Here is an 11,134-nt window from a genome sequence, read left to right as displayed (position 1 = left end):
TGTGGCAACCCAGTAGTCAGGATTACTTTGAATTCTGACAATCTGAGAGTCATGTTGCAGGTAGTGTAGAAAGAAGGCACTTATGTGTCTTGCGCATCTCGGAGCCCCAAAATTATTTTCCAGGCTAGATGCAGCTAAAAATTATTATTAATTTTAAATCTGGTGGAGCTTAGTATAGATGGCCAATAGAATCAGTACTGTACACTGCTACAAAGCCCAAATTATTTTCCAGCCAAGATACAGATAAACATGATTAGTAATTTTAAATCTGGTGGAGCTTAGTATAGATGGCCTAATAGAATCAGTACTGCACACTGCTACAAAGCCCAAATTATTTTCCAGCCAAGATACAGATAAACATTATTAGTAATTTGAAAGCTTAAAACGGTTGGTGAGGTGATTTTAATCAATCATCAAGCTTTTACTCTCCTCAGGATGACACAGTGGTAGAAAAGTCGTTTCGGATCCATGATTTGTTCATCTTTATGAACGTGAGTCTGTGTACATTATCAGTGGAGAGCTGCGTGCGCTTATCTCTCAGCACACCACCCGCAGTGCTGAACACACGTTCAGACAGAATGCTGGCTGTGGGGAATGACAAGATCTCCAAGGCGTAAGTGGCGAGCTCCGGCCATTTATCCAGATTGGTAGCCCAAAAAGAGCAAGGGTCCAGTGACACAGTCATGGCTTCAATGTTTACTTGGAGATACTCCTGTACCATCGTCTCTAGGCGTTGACTATGTGTCAGACTTCTTGTCTCCTGTGGCCTTGCAAAGGATGGGCTAAAAAAGTGGTGAAATGATTCCGCAAAATTGATGTTACCAGCAGATACTGTGTTTCTGTTACGGTTTGAGTGCTGAACACTCGACGGTCCCACGGTTGGCAAGTTGGAACTGTGAGATTCACTACGTGCACCACTGGTGTTTTGTGGAAAAGCACATGTAAGATTCTGCAACAGTCTCTGCTGCTACTCCTGCATGCGTGCATCCCTTTCTATGGCAGGAATAATTTCTGCAAATTTACTTTTGTACCGGAGATCTAACAGTGTGGCAACCCAGTAGTCAGGATTATTTCTAATCCTCACAATTCGAGGGTCATGTTGCAGGTAGTGCAGCAAGAAGGCACTCATGTGTCTTGCGCATCCAGGAGCACCAAGCCCCTGTTGTGTTGGTGGCGAGGTAACAATCATGCTTCCTTCCTCTGTCCTCTCCCCCCAACCTCGCACAACAGAAATGTGATCAAGGTCTCCCTCATCTGATGAGTCTTCCATCAGTCCGTCCTCCACTTCTTCCTGGGCTCTTGCACCTTCCTCACTAGTTTGGCTGCTACCTTGCGCCCTGGTAAAACCATCTCCCCCACCCTCACATGCCTGCCGTATTGGTGCTGCCGACCATCTGGACCTTGCAGATGTTAGCCCTTCCGCATACAACTCCTCCTCCTCTACTTCCTCCACCTCCTCTTGTGCCACCACCTGACTCCGAATTCTGTTTAACATGTGCTCCAGCATGTAAATCACCGGAATAGTCAAGCTGATAATGGCATCATCAGCACTAAACATCTTCGTCGCCATTTCAAAACTGTGCAGAAGGGTGCATAGGTCCTTGATCTGAGACCACTCCTCCAGCGTGATTTGCCCCACCTCTGGATCTCGTTGGCCCAGGATATACATCAGAACGTATTGCACCAGGGCTTGTCGGTGCTGCCACAGTCGCTGCAATATGTGCAGAGTTGAATTCCACCCGGTAGGCACATCGCATTTTAGCCGGTGAAGTGGCAGGCCCAACGACTAGAGATGAGCGGTGTTCGACTAGAACTGTTCGCCAATCTCAAATTCGAGCTGTTTTGGGCGGTGTTCGAGTTGTTCGACGAACCCGAACGATTTGCAAAAAATTCGGCTGTTCGAGGTTATGTTCGATAACTGTTCGTGCACCAAAAGCGTGTCCTGCATGTCTGGCGCTTTTTAGAGCACCAATCATGCATGGATTGTCTGCCACTCACTGTAATGCCACAGCCATGGTGGTTGTGGCATTACAGTGATTGCCCAAATCGATGGGATCAGTGCCAACAGTGAAACATGAAAAGCCGGCAATTCAGCAGCGGCGTACACCGGTACCCGACAATTTAGAACCGAAAGAATAGAGCTTCACACATAGATTAGATAGATAGAAACATGTCAGCCACATATATACGAAGTACAGTGAAAGTGCTGCTTACTGTACTTGTCATTTAGCGTAAAGGATTTATCAAAAAAAATAATAGTGTTTTCATGCACCGTCTCTTTAAAAAAGCCGGCAATTCAGCATCTGTACCCGACAATTTAGAATAGAAGGAATAGAGAATCACACATAGATTAGATAGATAGAAACATGTCAGACATATATATATACGAAGCACAGTGACAGTGTTGCTTACTGTAATTGTCATTTAGTGTAAAGGATTTATCAAAAAAAATAATAGTGTTTTCATGCACTGTCTCTTTAAAAAAGCCGGCCGGCAATTCAGCATCTGTACCCGACAATTTATAACAGACAGAATAGAGCTTCACACATAGATTAGATAGATAGAAACATGTCAGTCACATATATAAGAAGTACAGTGATAGTGTTGGTTACTGTACTTGTCATTTAGTATTAAAATAAAGGATTTATTATTAAAAAAATTGGCGTGGGGTTCCCCTTAATTTTAGGCTCTAGCGGAGGTTAAGCAGACGGCTGGGGCAGATGTTTGAAGCCTGGGAAGGGGGTAATACCCACGGAGCTTCCCAGGCTACTAATATCAGCCCCCAGCTGAATACATAGCCTTTACTAGCTATTAAAATGGGGGACCCCCCAAAAAAAATGACGTGGGGTCCCCCCTAATTTAATAGCTAGCAAAGGCTAGGCAGACAGCTGGGGGCTGATATTAATAGCCCAGGAAGGGAGCCATGAATATTGGCCCCCTCCCAGGCTAGAAACACCAGCCGTCAGCCGCCCCAGAAATGGCGCATTCATAGGATGCGCCAATTCTGGCACTTAGCCTCGCTCTTCTACGCTGCCCTGGTGCGGTGGCAGGGGGTAATAGGGTTGGGGTTGATGTCAGCTTATAATGCCAGCTGACATCAAGCCCAGGTTAGTAATGGAGAGGCGTCTATAAGACACCCCCATTACTAACCCCATAGTCAAAGTTAAAAAAAACACAAACACCCAGAATAAAGTCCTTTAATTGAAATAAAGACACAATCCTTTATTGTTCTAAATTAAACCATACTTACCGTCACGCCCATTCCAGCTGAAGCCAACGATCTCCTGCAATAAAAGAAAAATAATAAAGCAACCTCATCCTTACCTTTCCATGGTTCCCACGACAGCTTCAGCTCTGCTACATCGAGATGACAGGCTGGACCGCAGCAGAACGCTGTCATCCAGCCTCTCATCCCGCAGACACTGAGAAGCGCAGGCTTGCTTGCGCTGCTCAGCGTCTCTCTGTGACGACATCCAGATGAGCCGAGTTCATGTCCAATTAACTTTGCTCACCTCATGCACGTCACTGACAGCGTGGGAAAATTCTCACGCTGAAGCGGTGAGTGCAGGAGAATTCTCCCACGCTGTCAGTGACGTGCATAAGGTGAGCTCATGTCCAATGAACTCAGCTCACCTCCTGCACATCACTGACAGCGTGGGAGAATTCTCCTGCACTCAGCGCTTCAGCGTGAGAATTCTCCCACGCTGAAGCGCTGAATGCAGGAGAATTTTCCCACGCTGTCAGTGACGTGCATAAGGTGAGCTCATGTCCAATGAACTCAGCTCACCTCCTGCACGTCACTGACAGCGTGGGAGAATTCTCCTGCACTCGACGCTTCAGTGTGAGAATTCTCCCACGCTGAAGCGCTGAGTGCAGGAGAATTTTCCCACGCTGTCAGTGACGTGCATGAGGTGAGCTGAGTTCATTGGACATGAACTCGGCTCATCTGGATGTCGTCACAGAGAGACGCTGAGCAGCGCAAGCAAGCCTGCGCTTCTCAGTGTCTGCGGGATGAGAGGCTGGATGGCAGCGTTCTGCTGCGGTCCAGCCTGTCATCTCGATGTAGCAGAGCTGAAGCTGTCGTGGGAACCATGGAAAGGTAAGGATGAGGTTGCTTTATTATTTTTCTTTTATTGCAGGAGATCGTTGGCTTCAGCTGGAATGGGCGTGACGGTAAGTATGGTTTAATTTAGAACAATAAAGGATTGTGTCTTTATTTCAATTAAAGGACTTTTTTCTGGGTGTTGTGTTTTTTTTAAATACTTTACTAGAAATTCATGGCGGTCATGTCTAATATTGGCGTGACCCCATGAATTTCGGGCTTAGGGCCAGCTGATAATGCCAAGCTGGCCCTAACCCCTTTATTACCCAGTGAGCCACCGCATCAGGGCCCTGGATGAGTTGGGTACAGCGCCAGAAGATGGCGCTTCTATGAACGCGCCATTTTCCGGGGTGGCTGCGGACTGCAATTTGCAGCGGGGGTGGCCCAGAAAGCTTGGGCCTCCCTGCGCTGCGGATTCCAGCCCCCAGCTGCCTAGTTGTACCTGGCTGGACACAAAAACAGGGCGAAGCCCCACGTCAATTTTCTTTAAATTATTTCATGAAATAATTAAGAAAAAAAGGGCTTCCCTATATTGTTGTGTCCGGCCAGGTACAAATAGGCAGCTGGTGGTTGGGGGCAGCCCGTTCCTGCCTCCTGTACCTGGCTGGACACAAATATAGTGCGAAGCCCCACGTCAATTTTTTTTAAATTATTTCATGAATTTCCTGAAATAATTTAAAAAAATTGAAGTGGGGCTTCGCACTATATTTGTGTCCAGCCAGGTACAGCAGGCAGGAACGGGCTGCCCCCATCCACCAGCTGCCTATTTGTACCTGGCCGGACACAACAATATAGGGAAGCCCTTTTTTTCTTAATTATTTCATGAATTTCATGAAATAATTAAAAAAAAAGTACGTGGGGCTTCGCCCTATTTTTGTGTCCAGCCAGGTACAACTAGGCAGCTGGGGGCTGGAATCTGCAGCGCAGGGAGGCCCAAGCTTTCTGGGCCCCCCCCCGCTACAAATTGCAGTCCGCAGCCACCCCGGAAAATGGCGCGTTCATAGAAGCGCCATCTTCTGGCGCTGTACCCAACTCATCCAGGGCCCTGGTGCGGTGGCTCACTGGGTAATAAAGGGGTTAGGGCCAGCTTGGTATTATCAGCTGGCCCCAAGCCCAAAATTCATGGGGTCACGCCAGTATTAGACATGACCGCCATGAATTTCTAGTAAAGTATTTAAAAAAAACACAACACCCAGAATAAAGTCCTTTAATTGAAATAAAGACACAATTCTTTATTGTTCTAAATTAAACCATACTTACCATTACACCCATTCCAGCTGAAGCCAACGATCTCCTGCAATAAAAGAAAAATAATAAACCAACCTCATCCTTACCTTTCCATGATTCCCACGACAGCTTCAGCTCTGCTACATCGAGATGACTGGCTGGACCGCAGCAGAACGCTGCCATCCAGTCTGTCATCCCGCAGACACTGAGAAGCGCAGGCATGCTTGCGCTCCTCACTGTCTCGCTGTGACGGCATCCAGATGAGCCGAGGTCATGTCCAATGAACTCGGCTCACCTCATGCACGTCACTGACAGCGTGGGAAAATTATCACGCTGAAGTGCTGAGTGCAGGAGAATTCTCCCACGCTGTCAGTGATGTGCATGAGGTGAGCTCATGTCCAATGAACTCAGCTCACCTCCTGCACGTCACTGACAGCGTGGGAAAATTCTCCTGCAATCAGCGCTTCAGCGTGAGAATTTTCCCACGCTGTCAGTGACGTGCATGAGGTGAGCCGAGTTCATTGGACATGAACTCGGCTCATCTGGATGTCGTCACAGAGAGACGCTGAGCAGCGCAAGCAAGCCTGCGCTTCTCAGTGTCTGCGGGATGACAGGCTGGATGGCAGCGTTCTGCTGCGGTCCAGCCTGTCATCTCGATGTAGCAGAGCTGAAGCTGTCGTGGGAACCATGGAAAGGTAAGGATGAGGTTGCTTTATTATTTTTCTTTTATTGCAGGAGATCGTTGGCTTCAGCTGGAATGGGCGTGATGGTAAGTATGGTTTAATTTAGAACAATAAAGGATTGTGTCTTTATTTCAATTAAAGGACTTTATTCTGGGTGTTTGTGTTTTTTTTAACTTTGACTATGGGGTTAGTAATGGGGGTGTCTTATAGACGCCTCTCCATTACTAACCTGGGCTTGATGTCAGCTGGCATTATAAGCTGACATCAACCCCAACCCTATTACCCCCTGCCACCGCACCAGGGCAGCGTGGAAGAGCGAGGCTAAGTGCCAGAATTGGCGCATCCTATGAATGCGCCATTTCTGGGGCGGCTGACGGCTGGTGTTTCTAGCCTGGGAGGGGGCCAATATTCATGGCTCCCTTCCTGGGCTATTAATATCAGCCCCCAGCTGTCTGCCTAGCCTTTGCTAGCTATTAAATTAGGGGGGACCCCACGTCATTTTTTTTGGGGGGTCCCCCATTTTAATAGCTAGTAAAGGCTATGTATTCAGCTGGGGGCTGATATTAGTAGCCTGGGAAGCTCCGTGGGTATTACCCCCTTCCCAGGCTTCAAACATCTGCCCCAGCCGTCTGCTTAACCTCCGCTAGAGCCTAAAATTAAGGGGAACCCCACGCCAATTTTTTTTAATAATAAATCCTTTATTTTAATACTAAATGACAAGTACAGTAACCAACACTATCACTGTAATTCATATATATGTGACTGACATGTTTCTATCTATCTAATCTATGTGTGATGCTCTATCTTTCTGTTCTAAATTGTCGGGTACCGCTGCTGAATTGCCGGCCGGCTTTTTTAAAGAGACGGTGCATGAAAACACTATTATTTTTTTAAATAAATCCTTTACACTAAATGACAAGTACAGTAAGCAACACTATCACTGTACTTATTATATATGTGACTGACATGTTTCTATCTATCTAATCTATGTGTGAAGCTCTATTCTTTCTGTTCTAAATTGTCGGGTACAGATGCTGAATTGCCGGCCGGCTTTTTTAAAGAGACAGTGCATGAAAACACTAATATTTTTTTTAATAAATCCTTTACACTAAATGACAAGTACAGTAACCAACACTGTCACTGTGCTTCTTATATGTGTGACTGACATGTTTCTATCTATCTAATCTATGTGTGATGTTCTATTCCTTCTTGTCTAAATTGTCGGGTACCGGTGTATGCCGCTGCTGAATTTGCCGGCCGGCTTTTTTAAAGAGAGTGTCTTCTGAGCAGTTTGTCAGCTTTTGGACACCTTTGCAGGTGTTTTCTATGTGTTTCTATGTGTTTTTGTTTGCCTGCCATTGGTTTTAACGGTGTTCGACGGTGTTCTAAGGTGTTCGACGAACAGTTCGACGAACAGTTCCTCGAACATCCCGGTGTTCGACGAACCGAACCGAACCCGAACACTACGGGGGTGGCTCAACACTACCAACGACTTCTGTAGAGATGTAAGTCGCTGAGCTGCGGGATGCGAACGGCGGAAGTGAGCACACAGCGACCGTGCCCTCTGCAGAAGGCCATCTAGTCCGGGATAGTGGGCTAAAAATTGCTGGACAACCAGGTTCAACACGTGAGCCATACAAGGCAGGTATGTGACATTGCCCCGGCGAAGGTCCGCACCCAGGTTTGCAGCATTGTTGCACACGGCCTTCCCTGGTTTCAGGTCCAGTGGAGACAACCATTCATGAAATTGGTTCTCCAGAGCTGACCACAACTCCTCAGCTGTGTGACTCACATTTCCCAGACATTTCAAAGTAAAAACCGCCTGATGACGTTGAGCCCTACTGCCAGCATAGTAAGGAGGTGTGCAGGATCCCTTCTGCGCAGTTAGAAAGCTTGTGGCATGACCAGACAGGCTTTGGGTGCAGGTGGAGGACCGAGAGGAGGTTGAGGAGCCAGAAGCAGTGGAGGAACTTTGAGATAAAGAGGATTGACGCACAACTCGTGGGGACGGCAAGACTTGGACAGCAGCCCCTTGTCCTGCTGTCACCATATTTACCCAGTGCCCAGTCAGCGACATGTAACGCCCCTGTCCATGCCTACTTGTCCAATTGTCTGTGGTGAAATGCACCCTGTCACACACAGAGTTTCTCAAAGAAGCGGTGATGTTGTGTGCGACATGCTGGTGGAGCGCAGGCACACCTTTCTTTGAGAAGTAGTGCCGACTGGGCATCTGGTACTGGGGCACTGCGACGGACATAAGGTCTCGAAAATCCTCTGTGTCCACCAGGCGGAAAGGCAGCATTTCTGTAGCCAATAGCTTGCAGACGGTGAAATTCAACCTCTTAGCTTTCTCATGGCTAGGAGGAAATGGTCTTTTACTTGTCCACATCTGAGGGACCGAGTGCTGGCTTTTGTGCTTAGGTGGGGTTGATAAGGGTGTCCCCGGCAAACTGCCGGTCTGTGAGGAAGATGCAGGCGGACATGTTAGGTTGCCTTGATCCAAAGGTGGTGCTATCGATGTCGGACAGCGCTCAACACCAGCTGTTGTTACCACCTCCAAAGAAAATGATGACCTGCCAATCAAGCTGGCTGTTGCGGGTAAAGAGGTGGGAGGTCTGCGTCACAAAACAGGTGTGACTGCTGTCCCCCCAGTCACAGAGGATGAAGAGGCCACAGATGCACAAGATGGGGTAGATGGCGTTTGGCCCGGCCGGCCAGGCCGCATTGTAGCACAGTGAGCTTCCCACTGCAACTTATGCTTCATGTCCATGTGCCGGTTCATGCATGAAGTACTCAAACTATGTATTTTTTGACCTCTACTTAGCTTTTGTTGACAAATGATACAGATAACACGAGTTGGGTCATCTTTATCGATCTGAAAAAATGCCCAGGCTATGCAAGGCTTAGCAGCCATGCGACCAGAAGAGCCACCATGACTTGTGGTCAGAGGCAGAGTTGCGTTTGAGGATGCAGTTGTTGACGTGCTTCCAGTACTACGTCTCTGTCCAGGAAGGCACAACCTGACCTCGTCGTCACTAGCATCCTCCTCCACCTCCTCTGCTGACCTCATCTCTTGGCTGACTGTGGGTTGACAGTAGAGATGAGCGTTGTTCTACTCGAACTGTTCGCCAATCTCAAATTCGAGCTGTTTTGGGCGGTGTTCGAGCCGGTCGGCGAACACGAACAATTTGAGAAAAATTCGGCTGTTCGAGGTTATGTTCGATAACTGTTCGTGCACCAAAATCATAACTGGATTTTTTCTCAGTAATGATGAAAATTAATGTTAATACGCAGTTTGAGTGTACAGCGGGGCGGGGGGAGGGGCAGGGGATGGATCTCTGCAGGAACAATGAAGATCTCCATTTTTTTTTCTCTTTCCCGCATTTGCAGTGGGGAGGTGCAATCTGTCAGCCTATCAGCAGCGCACACACGGAGCGAAGTGCTTTTTTTCACACAAGCAAGGGCATGTGTGATTGGCAGTGTATGTCACATGTCCTTGCCCTATAAGACCAAGCCATTTTCCCCGTCGCCACCATTTTCTCACTGCTGCAGCTGCGTGTTAGATGGCACCGCTGTTGCTGTGTGCGCTATACCTTGTTAATTTCAAGCCAATTTTCGCACAAATATACAGATAGCTTGGGAGTAGGGAATAGTTGTGATTGCAGTCCTTTTAAGGACTAGGTTACAGCATTTCCTACGACTTTTATCAGGCAGGTCTGTGCTCTTAAATAGATAGATTGTGGGAGTAAAGACTAATTGTAATTGGAGTCCTTTTCAGGACTAGGTTACATCAGTTCCTATCAGTTTTTGCCAGGCAGGTCTGTGCCAGTGCTGTGCAAGTTTTTTTCACAGCATTTGGCTGAATCTAGCAAAGCTAATCCTTTTTGGCCTATTGCAGAGTGTGTTAGTCAGTGGAGTAGCCTATCTGTGTTGCAAGATATACCACCTGTGTATAGAATACCAATTTTTTTACTGCACCTAGTGAAGTAAAATCTTTTGGGCATAGCATCATTCTATTAGTCCATCTATACTGACCTCCATCAGGTTGCAAACTGAATATAATTTTTTTCTGCATCTAGCTCTGAAAAAATATTTGGGCTTCTAGCAGTGTGTGGGACTTGGTCTATTAGTCCATCTATACTGACCTCCATCAGGTTGCAAATTAAAAATAATTTTTTTCTTCATTTAGCTCTGAAAAAATATTTGGGCTTCTAGCAGTGTGTGGGACTTGTTCTATTAGTCCTTCTATACTGACCTCCAGCAGGTTGCAAATTGAATATAATTTTTTTCTGCATCTAGCTCTGAAAAAATATTTGGGCTTCTAGCGGTGTGTGGGACTTGGTCTATTAGTCCATCTATACTGACCTCCATCAGGTTGCAAATTAAAAATAATTTTTTTCTGCATCTAGCTCTGAAAAAATATTTGGGCTTCTAGCAGTGTGTGGGACTTGGTCTATTAGTCCATCTATACTGACCTCCATCAGGTTGCAAATTAAAAATAATTTTTTTCTTCATTTATCTCTGAAAAAATATTTGGGCTTCTAGCAGCGTGTGGGACTTGTTCTATTAGTCCATCTATACTGACCTCCATCAGGTTGCAAATTAAAAATAATTTTTTTCTGCATCTAGCCCTGAAAAAATATTTGGGCTTCTAGCAGTGTGTGGGACTTGGTCTATTAGTCCATCTATACTGACCTCCATCAGGTTGCAAATTAAAAATAATTTTTTTCTGCATCTAGCTCTGAAAAAATATTTGGGCTTCTAGCAGTGTGTGGGACTTGGTCTATTAGTCCATCTATACTGACCTCCATCAGGTTGCAAATTGAATAAAAAAATTTTCTGCATCTAGCTCTGAAAAAATATTTGGGCTTCTAGCGGTGTGTGGGACTTGGTCTATTAGTCCATCTATACTGACCTCCATCAGGTTGCAAATTAAAAATAATTTTTTTCTGCATCTAGCTCTGAAAAAATATTTGGGCTTCTAGCAGTGTGTGGGACTTGGTCTATTAGTCCATCTAAACTGACCCCCATCAGGTTGCAAATTAAAAATAATTTTTTTCTTCATTTAGCTCTGAAAAAATATTTGGGCTTCTAGCAGTGTGTGGGACTTGTTCTATTAGTC

This window comes from Phyllobates terribilis, unplaced genomic scaffold (genome assembly GCF_046119375.1).
Source record: "Phyllobates terribilis strain yellow unplaced genomic scaffold, ASM4611937v1 Scaffold_1__5_contigs__length_1240528914, whole genome shotgun sequence".
Classification (NCBI taxonomy): Eukaryota; Metazoa; Chordata; class Amphibia; order Anura; family Dendrobatidae; genus Phyllobates; species Phyllobates terribilis.
Note: the sequence above shows the minus strand (reverse complement) of the source record.